This window comes from Sturnira hondurensis, unplaced genomic scaffold (assembly GCF_014824575.4).
Source record: "Sturnira hondurensis isolate 20B ecotype Veracruz unplaced genomic scaffold, ASM1482457v3 Scaffold0013299, whole genome shotgun sequence".
Lineage (NCBI taxonomy): Eukaryota > Metazoa > Chordata > Mammalia > Chiroptera > Phyllostomidae > Sturnira > Sturnira hondurensis.
Window position 1 is genome coordinate 4,180,969 of NW_028085930.1, and position 20,053 is coordinate 4,201,021.

Here is a 20,053-nt window from a genome sequence, read left to right on the forward strand (position 1 = left end):
TGAAGAAGGGGTAAAAACTGGGGGAAGGCTGAGGATGGACATAGTTAGCCCTCCTACCATCTGGAATTTTCCTCACAAGCTTTCCTGTGTGTGTGTGTTGTTGATGTAAACTTTTTATTTGTAAATAATTTTAAACCTCTAGTAACATAGGACACCCTTACACTCCTTCCCCATAATCACCTATTGTTAACATTTTGCTGAATTTGTGTTATCATTTCACATGCTTGTGTACTTTCTCTATATTACATACGTAGAGATGTATGTAATACATCTCTAAATGTACATACATATGCACATTCTTTTACATATTTTCCAAATGTTTTGTTTTACTTATTTTTCCATGTTGTTTATTTATTTAATCTTCATTATATTTTTCCACTATCATTTAGTCCCCTTATATCCCTCTACCCCCAGCAATCACCACACTGTTGTCCATGTCCATGAGTCCTTTTTCCTTTTTGCTCAATCCCTACACCCCCTAACCCCCCTCCCACTAGCTGTCATCTGTTCTCCATCTATGAGTCTGTCTGTTTTGCTTCTTAGTTCAGTTCATTAGATTCTACAAATGAGTGAAATCACATGGTATTTGTCTTTCTCCAACTGGGTTATTTCACTTAGCATAATGTCCTCCACTTCCATCCATACTATTACAAAGGGTAAAATTTTTTTCTTTTTTATGGGCAAGTAGAATTCCATTGTGTAAATGTTCCATAGTTGTTTCATCTACTCATCCACTAATGAACACTTGAGCTGCTTCCATATCTTGGCAATTGTAAATAATGCTGCAATGAACATAGGGGTGCTCATGTTCTTTCAAATTTGTGTTTTAGGTTCCTTTGGATATATTCCCAGAAGTGGGATCACTGGGTCAAAAGGCAGATCCATTTTTAATTTTTTGAGGATTGTCCATACTACTTTCCATGGTGGCTGCACCAGTCTGCATTCCCTCAACAGTGCAAAAGTGTTCTCCTTTCTCCACATCCTTGCCAACACTTGTTTGTTGATTTTTTTTTTTTTCTTTTTTAAAAATTTGATTTTATTTTAATTGTTGTTCAAGTACAGTTTTCTGTCTTTTACTCCAAGCCCAGCCCAACCCCCACCCCAGTGCTCCCTACCTCCCTCCCATTTCCACCCCCCTTAGTTTTTGTCCATGTATTTTTTTTCTTTTTTTTTTAAATATATTTTATCGATTATACCATTACAGTTGTTCTATTCCCCCCTTCAATCCCTTCCACCCGCACCCTNTTGTTGATTTGTTAATGATAGCCATTCTGACAGGTGTGAGGTGGTATCTCATTGTGGTTTTATTTGCATTTCTCTGATGATTAATGGTGTTGAAAGTCTTTTCATATGTCTATTGGCCATCTGTATGGCCACTTAGACACTTAGAGAGTGTCTCCAATAGACACTTCTTTGGAGAAGTGTCTCCAATAGACACTTCTTTAGAGAAGTGTCTATTCAGGTCCTCTGTCCATTTTTAAATTGGGTTGTTTGGTTTTTTGGTGTCCAGTTTTGTAAGTATTTTATAAATTTTGGATATTAACCCCTTATCAGGTATATTGGTGAATATGTTCTCCCCTAAACAATTTGAATGAAGTTATATATATCATGACCCTTTACCTCTAAATATCTCAGTGTATATTTCTTAAAAATAAGAATAACCTCTTAACTACAGTTATCAATTTCACTAAATTTAACATTGATATAGTACTTTAATCAACTTCTTTACTCCAATTTCTTCACTTGACTCAATGATGTTCTTCATAGCATTTTTCCCCCTTCCCATAATGGATACTATCTAGGATCAGGCATTGCATTTAGTCTTTTTAGTCTCCTTTAATCTGGAACATTTCTATAGCTTTTCTTTGTTGTTGTTGTTGGTTTTTTTTGAGAACATTGACATTTTTGAAGAATTCAGTCTTTAAAAAAACACAGAATGTTCTTCATTTTGGGTTTCTCTGATGTTTCCTGATAGATTTAGGTTATACATTCCACGCATAATCTTCAGATGGACCAAATCTGGAGGCACAAAAAGTCCATTTGCCTTTCATTTATGATGCTTATTTTGTTCACTCACCTTTAAAGAGACTCTTTAAGACCATGCATGTATTCTGCTTATCAGAATAAATATTCTGATAAGAATAAATATTCTCTAGATTTAGCACCACTGATGATTCTTGCTTGAGCCAATCTCTTTGCCTGGTAAATGCAAAATGATGATTTCCCAATCCAGCACTCCCTGTATTTACCAGTCAGCGTTTGGCATTCCCTGTGATTTTGATTCTGTTACAAGAACAACTTTCCTCATAGAAAAGACAAAGAACTGATTCCCATGATCACATATTTGAATTGTACTTTTGTACCTAAAAATAGGATGTTTTACCCTTATATCTGAAACCTACTAGAATAGATATTGTAGAAAAATTTCTCTCAATCTTGGCTTAAAAATATTATGTTCTGTCTTGGCTGGTGTGGCTCAGTGGATTGAGCACTGGTCTGTGAACTAGAAGGTCGCAGGTTCGATTCCTGGTCAGGGCACATGCCTGGATCATTAGCCATGTCCCCAGTTGGGGGTGTGTAGAGGCAACTGATCAATGTTTCTCTTGCACATGTTTCTCTCTCTCTCTTTCTCTTTCCCATCCCCTCTCTTTAAAAATAAATAAATAAAATCTTTAAAAAGTAACATGTTCTATTTAAATATTGTATAGGTAGAAGGAGGGTTATGAGTTGGAGGTATTTAACCCTTATTAAACAAACAAACAGGTAGAAAAGCAAGCAGTTGACTGCCATGGACAGAAGGGCTGGGTGAAGAAGTCCTTTCCCTTTGTGTCAGATCACCCCTTTTTCATAGAAGAGGAAAAAGCTACTGTGTGTGTGTGCTCCATGCCACATATATTATATGGCTTGAGTCTAATCACTTTTTCTTCTTGGCTTTTAGCAAGTGATGTGGAATAGAAGGTCAGTCTCTCATGCAGAAGAGTAGACCGATTAAACAGCGAGACTGTTAATTAGAATGCTAAGACTGCAGCAGACACCTTCTCACTGATAAGCTGTGTGAAGGCAGCTAAAATCGTGAAAAGCTGGGGAGAAACCATGTCGAATATTTGTGGGTGCCAAAATCTCTAATGCCCTGAAGAAGAAAATAAAAAACAAGTATCACCCCTAAGCAGGATTTATTTTTTATTTTTTAAAAAGATTTTATTATTTTATTTTTTTAGAGAGAGGGCTAAGGAGAGAGAAGGAGAAACATTAATATATTTCTTACATATTAATATGATGCCTTTTGCACACTCCCTACTGGGGACCTGGCCCTCAACCCAGGCAAGTGCCCTGACTCGGAATTAAACCAGCAACTCTTCATTTTGCAGGCTGGCACTCAATCCACTGAGCCACACCAGCTGGGGCTCAACCAGCTGGGAATTTAAACTCTAAGAAAACACAGGGTAAAGTCTAATTTAAGCTTTGAGAATGTGCCAAGATTAAACACTGAATAATTACTGCCAAAGGTAGTAATGTGGTATATATGTTTCTGTAAATATTGCTCTAAATGTGGTAATCAATTTTTATCTATAATAATTTGAGATAAATTATTGTTTTATTAACTTAATTAAGTATTTAGTTTTATAGAAAAACAGAAAGGTGTGGAAAAGCATGTTACCTTCTTTTTCCTGTGGGGAGCCTTTTATTCCAATCTATGGTCGCAGCCCAAGGCCAGGTCTGTTCCAGGAGTAACCTGCTCAAATCATAGTTGTGGTTATAAGAGAAAAGAGTCCATATGCCCAAACGTATAAAAGAAAGTAACAAGTGAGTTCCTGAAAGGAATGAGAGACAATGAGATGGGTTACAATGGTGCCCTGTACACTTGATAGACTGATGGGGCTCTGAAGTCAGGGAGATGGCATAGACATAAGTTGAAAAGTTGGTGAGGCCTTGAATACACTGTCTTTTTCTGGACACCACCCATTCACATTGCAGGGCCAAATCTCTTGCCATTTTCCAAACCCCTTCTGCCATGATGTTGTTGATGTCACACATTCTAAACCACTAGAGACCAGAGCTCTGTTAAGCGAAAAATTTCCCATAAGTGTTAGGAAAAGGTAAAGAGATTTCCAGAAGAGATGCCACGGAAACAGTTGATAAGCACTACAAGAGGTGGAGGTAAAAGCCCTTCCTAATTAGGAAGAAAGATCTTTGGACGATAGGCAGGAAGGATGAGAATATAAAAGCATTGCTAACAAAAGGACTGGGTTCATGTCATAGCCCACCATTTCCATTCTGTGTGATCTTGGGTATCAGTTACCTAAACTCTCCACATGTCAGTTTTGTCATTCTCATCATAGAGTTAAAAGTACTTATCTCTTGCTGTTGTAAAGAGTAAATTTAATAATTTATATAAATGCATTGGTACAAAGCTTGAAACACCATCAGCATTAAATAAGTGTTAGTAGCCATTATTGTCATGCTGATATTACTGTCCCTGATATTGAAGTTCCTGTGCAATTTGCCTCCAGTCTGCCTACTTATCCTGGGCCTGTCCATTCATTCGTTCCTTCATTCCTGCAGTCATGTTTGTCATGAACATGCACCAAGCTCCAGTCAGGCCTGTGCCCATATCTTCTTATTTTCACCTTTCTCCTTACTACACATCTGAATGAAGTGATCCTTCCCCTCGCTTTAATCTCCTCCCTTAAGGCTCATCCCAATTTCCACCAAGAATCCCCTTAAACCTCTTTGTGCTCACTTTGGGCTGTACCTTTTCTGAATCACTATTGTAGTTACTATTTGTGTCACTGAGTTTTGTGCTGGGTTATGTAGCAAAGAACTTCCTGTGATGAAAATTTTCTGTTGCTGTGTTGTCCAATTTTAATGTGGCTAGTGTGATTAAAGAAGTTAATTTTTAATTTTATTTAATTTTGATTATTAAACTTCAAATTTGAATGAGTGTCTAGGCTTAAAGTGTCAACCATTTACTCTGACAAAACTCTTGTGAGAGGTAATACTTGTATGTTTTTACTGGCCTCCTGGGGTCAAACCTATCTTCTCTTTCTATGGGGTCCTGTTTGCCCGTAGAGAAATCAAGGGATGGACTTAGGAGAAGAACAAGACATAGGTAGAGGGGTAGTGCTCAATAAGAAAGGATTAGTATGAGTTAGACTGAAGTTGGTGAAAGGACCACATGTGATGTGTCCCATCTGTTTATGAGTAATCCTCTAGAATCGGCTGCACTGTTCAGCAGGATTTACAGGAGTCCTGGCCTGGTGATCTGGCAGTCTTTCCAGCTTTAGATGTGAATGAGGTCTTTGTTGGGGAGCCCTTGAGTCAATGTAGCTGACCTGTGGACCTGACCTTTGCAGGGACCCCTGGAGTTGTTCTATGGCATCCCACCTAGCCTGATCCAGGACTCTGCCTGACTCTTTCTTAAGAGTATGCTACCCTGTCATTCAGCTTTGGATTTCAAACTCTTTAGAATGGCCTCTGACTCCTCTGTCTATCTTGAGTTTATTCTGTGTTTCCCAGTGGTTCATGAACTATTAGAGATTACAGACACCCCCTCCTCACTTTATTTATTTGTTTATTTATTTATTTATTTCTAGAGAGAGGGGAAGGAAGAGAGAAAGAGGGAGAGAAACACTGATGTGAGAGAGAAGCATCAATTGGTTGTCTCATACATGCCCCAACTGGGGACCAAACCCACAGCCCAGGCATGTGCCCTGACTGGGAATGGAACTGGTGGCTTTTTGCTTTGGAGAACAATACCCAACAAATTGAGGCACACTGGGCATCCTTAGGAAAATACATGTGGTCACATTCCTATGCAATTTTGCATGCTAATTCAGCAGAGTCATGGGTGCCTTGAGGCCTAGACCTAGGTCTGAGACCTTTGGTTAAGAACACTTTCTTAAATCTGACCTTAGGAGTTCCATATGCTATTCCTTTTTCTCTTAGCACCAGGTCAGCTCATTGGCTAATTTTCAATGACTGGTTCAGGGCTCTAGTTCCCTTAATAACAGAAACAGTCACTCTAAATAGCTATGGGAAGTATTTCAGTCACTATAAATATATATCCCCATTGTTAGATTAATAGATTGACATTATAGCTTATCCTTCCCTCATCCTCTCCCCACTTTCAAAAGAGTTTTTAGAGCCTGGCTATATCTAAGTGAAATAATAAACTTCATAAAACAGCAAGTGATGTGAGCTTCAGACTCTGGACTGAGAGTGCCCTCCCCACTCCCACCCTCATCATCTCCAGCTAATTGGAGGTGTCAAGCTCTGGATCTGTCATGAAGTAGCATTTGTATCCTCAAATGGACTCTGAATTTGGTTCTCTCACTCAGCTGGACTTTCTTCTGATCTGGCCTGATCTGGCCTTCTCACAGCCCACATATTTTAGAGTTTGAGGACACATTGAGATCATTTCTTACAGAGACCAGGAGAGGGAAGTTGCTGGTCCAAGGTCCAGCAGCTGGTGGGTGACAAGGCAGGGCTAGAACCCAGCTGCTTTCTATTCCAGTTCAGTCCCTTCATTTCTCTACGCTCTATGGCTGCTTTGTTCTCCAGTTTTGAATAAAGTGACTTAGGAAGTAGAACTTTTACCATATGTGTGGGGAGACTTCATCGCATGTCTTAGATATATTCTTGTAAGCTTCATAACAAAGGGAGTTTCAGTAAATTATATATTTTATCATGTCTTGCAAAGATTAGAGATGTAATCCTTTGGTAAAAGCTTTCAGCCTTATACACTTGGACATAATAGAAAAAACTATGTGCTCAGAGGGAAAAGAATTTTCTGATAAAATAGTAAAATAATGTTCAGAATAAATCAACAAATATTAAAGTCTGATACAGCAATATTTTTGTCTAGAGGAAGACGTAGCCTGTCTATTTCTTTAAATTTAATATGTATTTTCCTTTATCTATAGGTAAATAATTTCTTTTGAAAAACTTGAATTAAAAAAAATTTCCAAAATCTTTATCTTGGGTGATCACTATTAATTGTTTATTTAACAGCCTGGATTAGTATATTGTGTAAATTCTTTACCATTAGAAGTCAGTTTTCCTGATGGTATTATTAAGATTTATAAGTATGATTTTCTCAGAGGTAGGATTTCTGTAAGCAAAATAGACAAAGAAGCAGTTACTTTGGTTTTTACCAGTCATACGATAGTCTGTTTTATAATTTAATAAAAATAACTCTACAAATGTGCATGAGATAACAAGTTTCAGATTCTTTAAGAAGGCAGTCTGATGTCAGTTTTCTTTCCTCAGTTACTTGCTGTGATCATCTTTCTTCTGGCCAACACCACCCTAGTATAACCCCCTTAGCCTAGTCCTCCAGGTCAGTACATTTTGTGTTAACAAGGATTTCAGAAGGAAGTGCTTAAACAAATAAACTATACAGATAGTCCTCACACTTTGTTAATTAATCATTTCAGCCTGCTCTCCCACTAAACTTTTAGTAGAGCAGCTAATAAGAAGCAAATAGATGGGTTTGAGTTTCATCTCCTTTTGTTTTTTTCTCTGCTCACTTTCCCGGAAAAGGGGGCTTTTCCCAGAAAAGGGGGCTTTTCCCGAAAAAGGGGGCTAATGAGCAGTGAAATGGCCAGGCATGAAAAGCCAGAGAGGAGAGCCTGTCTGTGGAGCCTGATGGCTGTGTAATTGGCTCCTTGCTTATCACCAGGGGCCCCACGGTTTTATGGAGGTGTCTAAGATATCTAGGAACCTCCCTGACCATTGTGGCTCAGTTGGCTGGATGTTGTCCTCCAAAGCTGAAAGGTTGCTGGCTCGATTCCCAGTCAGGGCACATGCCCAGGTTATGGGTTCAGTCCCTGGCTGGGGTGTGTACAAGAGGCAACTATCTATGTTTCTCTTTCAAATCAATGTTTCTCTTCTTCTCTTTCTCCCTCCCTTCCCTTCTCTCTAAAAATGAATAAATGAAATCTTCAAAAATAAAATCTAGGATCCGAGGACTTCCGCCAAGATGAAGGCATAGGTGGAAACACTGTGCCTTCTCCCACAACCAAGTTTGAATACAACAAAGGTTTGGGGAAACAAAGACACAACCAAAGGACAGAAAATTGAATTATACGGAAGTCTGACTACATCTAACCGTTCAACAGGGACGGTAAGAGGGGCGGAGCCAGCAGCGAGCAGGGTCGGGCAGGACAGGGCCCCCGACCCAGGCGCACAGGCAGACGGGAACCAGTTGGGGTGCGGGGCAGACCGCAAGAGCATATTCGCGCACAGTGAGACAGACCACGCAGGCCCCAGGGGACGAGGGCTGACAGCGGTGGCACACTTGCATGCAGTGGGACGAAACGCGTGGGCCCAGTGACGGCAGCAAATGCGGCACCGGTGAGGGCCATGGCGGCAGGTGGTGGACAGGATGCCATAGTCCCTCTTTGACCCCGCCCCCACATACAGCGTCACAACCCAGCGACTTAGTTGCCCTGCAATACCAGTGAGAGCCATTGTCCCTCTTTGACCCCCCCCACCTACAACGTCACAACCCAGCGACTTAGTTGCCCTGTTCTAGTGAACACTTTAGGGCTCTGATCCTGCTATGGAACAGGCATGAACAACCCGAAAGATGGCACAAGAAGAACTCAAAGTCCCAGAGCCAATAACTCTAAGTGACCAAGAAATTGCCAGCCTCTCAGAAGCACAATTCAAGACACTATTTATCAGGATGCTCACAGAACTGGTTGATTATAGTCACAAATTAGAGGAACAAAGTCACAAATTAGAGGAACATATGAAGGCTAAACTAATTGAAATGAAGGGAGATGCACAGGAAACCAATAGTGATGGAAAGGAAACGGGGACACAAATCAATGGAATGGACCAGAAGGAAGAAAGAAACATCCCACCAGAAAGGAATGAAGAAATGAGAATTCAAAAAAATGAGGAGAGGCTTAGGAACCTCCAGGACATCTTTAAACGTTCCAACATCCGGATTATAGGGGTACCAGAAGGGGGAAAGAAACAGCCACGAGTGGAAAACTTATTTGAACAAATAATAAAGGAGAACTTCCCCAGTCTGGCAAAGGAAATGGACTTCCAGGAAATCCAGGAAGCTCAGAGAGTCCCAAAGAAGTTGGACCCAAGAAGGAACACACCAAGGCACATCATAATTACATTAGCCAAGACTAAAATGAAGGAGAGAATCCTAGAAGCAGCAAGGGATAAGGGGACAGTCACCTACAAAGGAGTACCCATCAGACTGTCAGCGGATTTCTCAAAAGAGACCTTACAGGCAAGAAGGGGCTGGAAAGAAGTATTCCAAGTCATGAAATCCAAAGACCTACAGCCAAGATTGCTTTATCCAGCAAAACTTTCATTTAGAATGGAAGGACAGATAAAGTGCTTCTCAGATAAGGTCAAGTTCAAGGAGTTCATCATCACCAAGCCCTTATTATATGAAATGCTAAAGGGACTTATATAAGAAAAAGAAGATGAAAAATATTAACAGTGAAAGGACAGCAAACTCACAGTTATTAACAACCACACCTAAAACAAAAGCAAACCAAGAGGACAGCTAGATCAGGAGTGGAACCATAGAAATGAAGAACACATGGAAGGTTAGCAACAGGGGAGAGGGAGGAGGAGAAGGGGGGAGAAGATACAGAAAATAAGTAGCATAGACGGTAGGTAAAAAATAGGGGGGAGGGCAAGAATAGTAGGGGAAATATAGAATCTAAAGAACTTGAGACACGTGGTTATAAACTAAGGGGGGGAGAATGGTGGGGGAGGAAGGGTGCGGGTGGAGGGGAATGAAGGGGGGGAATAGAGCAACTGTAATGGTATAATCAATAAAATATATTTAAAAAAATAAAAATTAAAATTAAAAAAAATAAAATAAAATCTAGGATCCAATGTTAGGAGTAAGGAGAAGAAAATACGGTTCTCTAATTGGCATGCTGTCTGCTTTGTCCATGGGATTGGACTGGAGCTGTCCACCAAGAAGACTCCTCAGAGAAAGAATAATAAATAGAAGGCAAATGTTTGTGTACAAAGTATAACAAACCTGTTAGTGTTCACAATACAATGCTGAAATTGCTTAACCCAATAGTAAGCTACTGCTGACGTGTCTTCAGAGGAAAATTAAAGGTTCCTAGATGCACTGAGACCAATTATATTAAAACTTTACTTGTAGGTCATGCTCAAAACTTCAGGTAAAAAAAAATCAGAATTCAAATCCCAGCTGAAGATGTCTTCCTGTCACATGCACTAGGGATGCTGCCAAGGAGATCCAGATTAAAGACCAGGGATTGGTTACACAGGCAGAGACCTCAAATAAATTTGTCTCTGACCCAACCCAGCACTACTTTAATGAGGGAAAGAAAAAGTTCACTATCAGAACATTGTTAAGTAGAAATTAGAAAAAGAGAACCAGTTATTCCTAAAAAAAAAAAAAAAAGACCGAAGAAATGGGGTGAGTCTTGTGCTTTGTCAAAAAAAATCTACCAGGTCAGTGTGGGTGTCCCACCTGAATTCTGTAAGGGATGTATCAGGAGATCTCAGCTGCTTGTTCTGAGACTGCCACTGACCAGATGAGTGACCTCAGAAAAGTCACTTTCCTGCTCTGAGCATATGTGTAAGATCCGGAAAGAGAAAGGACCACTTTCAGCTCTAAGAAGAGTCAATCCTAAAGCAGTAATACTTTGGATTCAGAACATGCCTGCCTCTTTAGTCTCCAAAGTTGGAAAATGCTGTCAGTCCTTAAAACCCCTCTGCCATTCACAGGTATTAATTTTCTCATATTGCAGTTGGAGTTAGCAGGAGTCATGAACTTAAGTGGCAGGGACAAGGTAACGTTGTCACCTTTCAGAGGAGAATGGAGAACTGTATTCCTGTTCAACCCTGAGCTTGAGCCATTCAGGCTTGAATTGTATGAAAAATGAAAAAGAGTTTGATGGAATTTATGTTTGGTGGTTTCTTAGTTAACTATATCAAATCAAGTCAGTCATATGGGTCTTTCCATTTACTTATGTATTTATGTATTTATTATTTTTTTCCTTTTTATTGAATTTATTGGGGTAACACTAGTTAACAAAATTGTACGTGTTTCGGGTGCACAATTCTACAACACATCGTCTGTACACTGTATTGTGTGTTCACCACCCCAAGTCAAGTCTCTGTCCAGCCACAAGTCAACATTCCCTGTTCAAGTTCTCTGCCACAGGCCTCACAGTGGCTTTAGGAGTTACTGGGGGTATCTCAGATATCATTGGCATCTGGGCATTTGATGCTTCTGCTGTCTTCTTTCTCCAGCTCTGACTTTAAGATGCTGATTGGTCACTGCTGTTCTAGGTCTTGGTATATATAGGTCCATGGCCTAGAATTGAGGGTTACTGAATGTGTCACCTCTAATTGTGGCCCATTACACTTGAAGCAAAACTCTGTACCTCCTTTCTCTTTTTTTTCAGGATAGAACTTACTCTAGAGGGCCTTTAGTTTTTCATATGAATAGAGCCATCACGTTTGAGACTTTTCAGGCTCAAGATGAAGTTCTCGCATCTGTAGATTCTAGATACGGAGTCAAAATTGACTTACTGGGTACTGATATGATGGTCCATGATGCTCAAAGACAGAAGAGAAAACCTGCAGCTCATGGCTCCCTCTGGTGTGAGATCTCCCATTATGGGACAGTAGGGGAGGAAGATATTTGTGGTTCTGTGGCCTTGCTGCCCTCCCATAATAAATCCTAGGCTCCCTTTGACCAAGGTGAAAGTAGAGAACTTGCCTTTGTTATGGGGCTCTTATCTTTCTCTGCTTCTGCAACTCTTCAGTGCCTATTACTGGAGGTGTGGTGACTCAAGATGCACCTGCCTGCTAGGACTCTGTGGTGCTGCATGACCCTGCCTGACTACCATAGACAGGGCCCAGTGCTGTGAGCCTCCTTCCTTTCTTCCTTATCAAAGCTTAGCTGTCCAAGGTACCATTCCATCAAGGGCTTATTTTGGGGGGAAAATAATAAACCACTTTAAGCTAAGATGTTGGATAATGATAATGACCCTGCAATACCTCTTCAGCTGCTGTTCCTGATGGAATGTAATCAGAGCTGAGAGGTGATACCCATCTTCTGGATTTGGGGATTAAAGACTGGGAGCCTAGCCAGGAATACAGAAATGACAGCTCACCTGGGAGTTGGTGGGACCCTTGGCTGTGGAGACAATTCACACATGGTGCCCTTCACTTACCCCCTTATCATCCTCTTGGTATTCTTATAGCCAAACTTACAGTTAGATGACTGTTCATACTCACAGCATGCTGCCTGTCTGAAAAGGCACCTTTGCCTGATGATATTTAGGATAATACACCATTGTCTGTCTGCCAGAGTGAGAAAGGCTGACTGAGGAAATCAAGTCTGGGGCTTCATTCAGTAGGCAACATGGGAGTTGAAGGTGGAATGGTGGCGTTAAAATGGTGACCTATGAAAGCTATGGAAGAAAGAAAATGAGTTGAGAATTAGATAAGCAGACAGAAGAGGGTATTGGAGAATTTTGATGCCAGTTATTTTAGGGACATCTGGGTAATGAGCGTAGAGACGTTTAAGGAGAAATAAGTCAAATAGGTGGAGGGAAAGGTGCTGGGTAGGTTGGAATGGATGATCTTTCTTCTTACAGAAGCCAAGGTTAAGGTCATTGTTAGATAAGGACAAGGACAATGCTACTCCTCTGGAAGTTTTGGTTGTTCACACCCATAGCACTCCTTGTTGAGCAGATGGATAAAAGGATGACTAAAAGAATGAATGAATGCTGCCAGTATATTCTGTGTGCTTACAAAGATGTGTTGGGTGAGTCAGAGTTATTAATATAAATAGTTACAGTGACAGTGACAGTCCTATTTTAAAAATTAACTTTAAAATCTATTCTGAAATGTTGTTTTAAATCCTACACACATTCTCTTTTGCATTCCTTTGAGGACTCAAGTCTGTTATTTGCAGTTTTATTACTTTTAGGCATATGGGAGTACATATGACGCCTGTCCACTTTTTTTCTAGAGCTAGTAAACAGACTAGAAACAGGACCAACATGATCATACTCACTTTGCCATTGACCTTGTGCAGGTTCTCCAAGGTCAGTAATGGTGGTTGGATTTTTGTCAGAATTGACTTGTATTCAGCAGGAGCTGGTCTCCCTCCTACTAACATTTGTAATCTTTCCTTACTATCTAGCCTGCTGTAAAATTACTAGTACAGTTTCCCCAGGCAATGACTTTGTGATTTTTGACTTTTTTATTGATCAATAAACAGTTTTAAACCAAAAAACCCCACAGTGAGAATAGAAACTTATTTGGTACTTAGTAACTACCTGCCTTGGAGGAGAAAGAGGAATTGCAAAGATAAGAGCCTCAGGCTCCTGCTGCCTTCTTGAGGCCCACAATACTAGATGAAAATAGAAAAATACAGCCATGAGTTAACAAAACAATGTTTGACTACACTATGCTAAAGAACTGATTGTTTCCCATGAAATTAACCCATTGTTTCCTTGACCCTGGATACAGGATCACCTGCTGTACACTTGAAGAAGGCAGGCTTTGGCTGTTGTGTTCACTACTGTTTTCCTAGTGCCAAGCACAGTGCCTGGCAGAGAGTTAGTACCCAGGAAACATTTGTAGAATAAGTGATTGAAATTAAATAATATAGCTATCAGGCTTGAGAATACAGGAGGAATTTATTTTTCTGTTTCTGTTTCGTATTGAGATAGGTTTTAAGTAATTTCCTTCCATAAGTCTGGCTTCTCCAGCTAGACTTAAGGAGAGACACTAGGCCATATGTGTTTTCTGTTTCCTGTGGCAGTAATTTTAGTTTATGACTACGGGAATGGCTCTAGGTGGTAATGGCTATGTCTCCAATGATAAGGCTTCCCGTCATCATATTTGTTTTCTTTTGTGTTTTGAAAAATAGAATTTTGAAAATAAATGTAAGAAATAAGGCAATATTTTAGTAAAACGAAATCAATAACTTGCTAAGATTAACAGAAAATTTGTGATCTAAATTGAAAACTGTCCATTGGGCACATTTTGAAGTGTGGGAAATGTTTCTTTTCATATTGGTTGATATCATTTGTTTTGCCCAGGGAGTGTTTGGAGATAGGATGAAGCGAAAGCATGTTGTTGTTGTTGTTTTGAGTAATGTATCATTTTGCCTTTTTGACGAGAAAAGTTGAGAAACAGTCAGTGTTTGGTTTTCCTGTTTTCCATGGTGATATCAACTGACCAACACTGATCTGTCGTCTGTGCAATGACCATGACCCAGGGATGGCAAATGCCAGGACGACACAAGCAGGGTATCAAGTTAAAAAGGAAGAAGAGCTAGAGAGCTAGTTTATAGTTCACAAAAGTAAAATTTTTGAACTAACAAATTCTCACAAATTTCCTTTATTTAAAAAATGTACTTTAATTCATCAAACACAGCATTAGAGACCCTGGGACCTGGAAGGGCTTTGGGAGCCACTATTTCGGTCTGCTTATTTTACGAGGAAACATCCAGAGCAGCTCATGACTGTCTGCTGTCACATAGCCAGTCAGTGGCAGAGCCCTCCCACTCTGGACCCCAGCCATGGGTTGTGTTCAGGGATCACAACCCCTGATTGTCCTCTACAGTGACACCCACAGGAAACAAATACATGTTCCAGTTACAGATAAAAGCTCAAGTAGCCATTTTTCTGTGCCTTTGCTGGTCTGTTCTCTCAGGTGGCTTCCTCTGGGTTCTAGGTATCCTGAGCCCCAGTGAGGCCCTTCCCAGGACATCAACAGGAAGTCTGGGGGTACAACTGGGCATGAGGTTCACTTCCATGAGGCACTTGACCCGCTCTCCACACCAGAGAAATTGTCTAGTGTCCATGGGCTCTGTGTGTCATGGCTCCAGCCCAGCATATGATTTTTCATTCAGCCAACTGATTAAAAACTCTGTCCTTTTCAAAATGTCCCAGAAAGCCAAAATAACTCATATTTTCCCATGCAATGTTAGAGCAGATTTATGCCCCTTTAAGAACACATGTGGTGTAAAAAAGATGAAGGAGGGAGAGCCTAAAGTTTTACATATGGCACCAAGGTAATCCTAGCTGAGTTGGCTTCTCTCTGGAGAGCGCCTGCAGGGTATAATTAGAATGGAGATAGCCATCCCAACAGATCTATACTTGAACAAATCATGGCTAAGACAAAAGTGGAACCAAGGCTAAATTTATCAATAACAGGGTTTAAAAAAAGGAAAAAAAGACAAATGAAGTTGAAATTTTTCTTTGTTTATTTTAATGTGCAAAACACTTTCTAGCTGATTTATGCCACAGCTTCTGTGTGTTTTTCATTTTTTATTTATTTTGCAGTTAATTGGATTTCCAGGCTTTGTGGCCAGTCACTGAAATTGATCCCTAAAAAGATGGATTTATTGCTTAGACAGGCAGAATTCTGACAATCTTCAGAGAATAGAAAATAAAAGAAAACAGTCCATACACAGAACACTGTGGGTCACCATTGGGTCAGACCAGCAAGATATGTTACAGCTGGCAGGTTTATGCCAGAACTTCAGCACAAGTAATCTTGTTAAATGGGCAGGACCAGGACCCAACAAAATATTTTATAGGATATTGTGATTGATCCACGCTTAGAAGGAAATGTAGCCTGGGTTGGAGACCCCAAGGTAGATGTCAGATCCCAGACAGATTGGATCCATGGTAGGATAACTGACTCAATTTGAAACAGTGCATATCTTTGGTGGCTTAATCTGGGATGGGACCTTATTTTTCCTGGTGGGTAGTTTTGTTAGAATGCCATAATGGGTCAGGGTGTTAAAACAATATGGAACTTGTGGCTTTAGGTACTTTTGGCAGTGTCCTGAAAATTTGAGAAGGAACAGAACACTGCCCTTAGCTCTGCAAAAGTCTGACATCTATTCAACCATTTGTTCATCCATCCATCCATCTGTCCATGTAATAATTTTTCACTGAGCTCCATTATTTGCTAAGCATTTTGCCTGGTGCTAAGCATAGAGGAATGAATCATTAAAAAAATAAAGTTCCTACCTTGTGGAGCTTATACACTATTGGACAAGTAATTAAAAGTTTACTGAGTTAGAAAAGAGAAATTTGGGGAGCTGAAGGAACATATTAAGGTGAATCTACCCTGTTATAGAGATTGGGGGAGGCTTCCAGGAGGAAGGGCTACGAGCTGAGACCTAAGAGACTAGATATACTACTGGACAATTGTTAGGCCATATATAAAATTAAACTATGACCCACAATCTGTGAAAACCAGCCTAGAATACCAACCTATTACCTACAATTACCAGCCTTGGCAGCAGCCTGCTATCTATAACTTAGACCATTATCTCTAGCAACCAGTCCAGGAAGCCAAACCATAACCCCTTCAACAATCTGCCAGGACTTGATTAATAACTGACAACTTCCCTAATTTATGTCCATCCTTGCAATTTAGGACCAACCAGAGAAAGCCAAATAGGTGTCCTTAAGCAGTTACTCGGGATGTCCACAGTTTTAGTTACCTTATGTGCAGGCTAACAGCCTCTGATCAGAGCACATATGAAGTCTTTCCTTTTTCCATCATAAAGCCTTGACACTCTTCTTTCTGCCTTTGAGTCTTGCCAAAACTCAAGTGATGGTGATTGACTCCCTTGCTACAGCAAACTGTGAATAAACAGCCTTTGATTGTTATCATTTGGTTGGTCTTTGTTTATCACGTAGCCCATACGCAGAGCACTGTGGGTCTCCATTGGGTCAGACCAGCAAGATATGTTACAGCTGTCATGTTTATTCCAGAAATTCAACACAAATAATCTTGTTAAATGGGCAGCACCGGAACCCAACAGAAATTTTGTAGGATGTTGTCAGTGATGCATACTTAGGAGGAAATGTAGCCTAGTTTGGGACCACAGGGTAAATATCAGATCCCAGACAGATTGGACGCATGGAGAATGAGTATGTGTGTGGGCCGGACGGTGGTGGGGAAAAGAGTATTTCAGGAGATGGAAGAGCATATACAAAGACACTAAAACAAGAAAGGCTTAAGTACACTCTTCATAAAAACGAGTTGAACATGACTGAAATGTAGAGGGTGAGGGAGAGACTGACATGACAGATAGCTGGGGTTAGAGTGGGGGTGGGGTGTTGGGATCATGCGGGGCCTTGTGAGCTATGTTGCTCTTGGCCTTTATCCTAACCAGAGCCTCATTTGTGCCAATGCTTGGAGTTTTCCTCTTAGCTAGTGTATTTCCACAGTGACTTACCTCCAGCTCCCATCTGCTCTCTTCATGTGAGCTCCCACTGTTTATCTGAGGGCCTAACTTCTCTGAGACCTCCCTGTTTTCTTCTGACATTATTTTGGAGCGTCAGATGCACAGGTTTGCTGTGTGAGTCCTGTTCTTTGCCAGGACCAGCTTTAATTCCCCTGATCTTCTGGTGGTGAATTAAGCCCTGGCTTGTTGAAACTCTTTTCTAGGACTGTGCCCAGCAGAACCTAGGGAGAAAGGTCAATGTGGCAGAGACTGTGAATTATCCCCATATCTGTTTTCACCTTCCTCTACTGTAATAGAACATAGGGTCAACTAGATTGGAGATATTTCTCCTTTGTAGCTTTTGTTCAAGGTCAGAATGATGAGATCTGAGAGGAATTGATATATACAACTTCTGGGACGTGTACTTAAAGAAACAGGGCATTCCCTCCCCTGTCTGCTGGCTGGAATGTGAAGGCAGTGCTGGGGGAGCCATTTTGGACCAGATGTGCCAGGGATGGCAGAGCCACCAGAGTAGCTGATGGGGACTGCTTATCTCTGGAAAGTTGGGTGAGAGAGATATATTTTTATCTTATTTGAGTCACTATTATATCAGTCTCTGCAACCACACGTAACCTATCATTTAATTCAGTAGTTCTCAAAGTGTGGTCTGGGCACCCTGACTGGTGTTGCTCACTGGGTTGGGCTGTCTGGCAAAGCCAAAGGTCACCAGTTCTCCAGTTCTATTCCTGAGCAGAGCACATGCCTGGGTTGTGGACCTCATCCCCAGTGGGGGTGTGGAAGAGGTAGAGGCAACTGATCAAACTTTATGTTTCTCTTCCTCACTTTCTCCTTCCCTTCCCCTCTCTCTAAAAATAAATAAATAAAATCTTTTTAAAAAGTGTGGTTTTGGAATCCCTGAGGCAGCCTCTTTTAAGAGGCTTGCAAGTATAAAACTATATTCATAACAGTACTGAAACTTTGCCTCTCTCACTCTCATTCTCTCATGAGTGCATAGGTGAGTTTTCCAGAGGCTATCTGGTGAGTGATATTGTAACAGATTGAATACAGAAGCCAAAACATGAATACAGCTGTCTTCTATTAAGCCAGATATTAAGGAGGTTTGAAAAAGTGAAAAATAATGCCAATCTTCACAGTAAAATTTTTTTGAAAATATAGTTCTTAAAAACAAAATATTTATGTTTACAATATTTTATTACTTTGTTTTTAAACAAGTTTAAAAAGAAACATAAAAAATGTATCCATTATCCTTTCCATGGTAAATATGGAAAGATGTAACCCACATATATAAAAGGACTTCAGGTTGTCGATAACTTTTGAGAGTATAATGAAATCGAAAATGTTTGGGAACCACTGTTCCAACCACTGTTCCAACTCCAGGCAGCTAGACAGTCCCTCCTTTAGGTCCTGTGTACCTGTTATTTTGGGGGTTTGCTGAATTGGCTGTCACATCTTCTTTCTGCACCCTGCTTTTGATTTCTTCTCTCCTGTTTTCCCTCGATTCTCCAGGAATTGACTTTAATTAACACAGAATCCACTGGCTATTTCCTCCATCCTTCATCTATTTATCTGCACTTAGCAATGAATATGGGCCAGGGATTGTGCTTGGCGTGGGGGTCCAGGATGACAGACATGGTTCCTACCTTGGTTTGGCTCACCATCTAGCAGTGGAGACAGGCTGTGAATAAATAATGACAGTCCTGGAGCATATCAGCACATTAGTGGACTGTGCAGGGTATGGAAGTGAGGCAGAGAAGGACGTGATCAGCTCCTCCTAGGGAAAGTGGGGGTGGTGAGTTCGGAAGTTTTTAAGGAAGAGATGACTCAGGGATACTGAAAAATAAATATGAGTTACCAAATTTATATTCAAGGAGTACAAGGAAGAGGAAGGGCACCCAGGCAGAGGAAACAGCAGGGGTGAAGGTACTGTGACTTCATAGGGCAGGTTGTTTTTGGAAATTCTAAGTGGTTCATTATGGGATGAGAAGCTGGAAAGGGGACAAAATCCATTAAGTAATGATAAACAATTTGGCTTTTAGTCTTAAGGTGGTGGGGAATTGTGGAACAATTAAGCAGAGTGGTATGATCATATTTAGTTTTAGAACTGTAGCAAAGTTTCTTCAACTTGTATAGGGGTCATGTTCACTTGCTTCCAGAGATGATTCTATGCTGGAGCATAGTAGATGGGACCTCTATGTCTCCCCAAAACAGAAGCATTTATTAGACTCAAAAACAGCTTCTTCATTTTTGAGGGGAGGTGGGACAAATAATTCTGACTCTGAGGCAAAGGATATGTCCTTTTGTTTCATCTGTCTGTGTGGCTCCCCCCACCCCCATATTAGTGGCTAAACTCTAAGGAGGGAGGGGCTGTACAATATTTAGGAAGTGCTGTTTTTATTTTAATTCTGACTACCTTGAAGTTATAACGGATTCTAACTCTATCAGTTTGAAATTAATTGTAAGTATTTTTGAGAGGCACTTTGTATGCATGCTGTCTGTATTAATCCATAGCAACCCCTTCAGGTAGGTCCTATGTTATCCTCCATTATATGAATAGAATATTGAAGTGCAGAGAGTTTATGGGATTAAACACTGCACCCTGGGGACTTCTGGCCAAGGTGGAGGCATAGGTAGATACACTTTGTCTCCTTGCACAACCAAAAGAAGGACAACAACAAATTTAAGAACAAAAAGTAACCAGAACTGCCAGAAAATCAAACTGTATGGAGGTCTGACAACTAGGGGTTAAAAAAGAAACGTTCATTCAGACTGGCAGGAGGGGCGGAGATGGGCAGCCTG

At 40.6% G+C, this 20,053-nt stretch overlaps 1 long non-coding RNA gene across 2 annotated transcripts in view; it reads left to right on the forward strand.

The window, feature by feature from the left end:
- The window catches only part of LOC118997548 (uncharacterized), a 160,856-nt gene that overhangs the window by 40,731 nt on the left and 100,072 nt on the right, over window positions 1-20,053 (forward strand). For both annotated transcript variants that reach the window (XR_005068681.1, XR_005068682.1), the window contains exons 2-3: window positions 13,007-13,082; window positions 14,264-14,347. This is a non-coding gene — a long non-coding RNA (uncharacterized LOC118997548). The remainder of the gene's footprint in view (window positions 1-13,006; window positions 13,083-14,263; window positions 14,348-20,053) is intronic.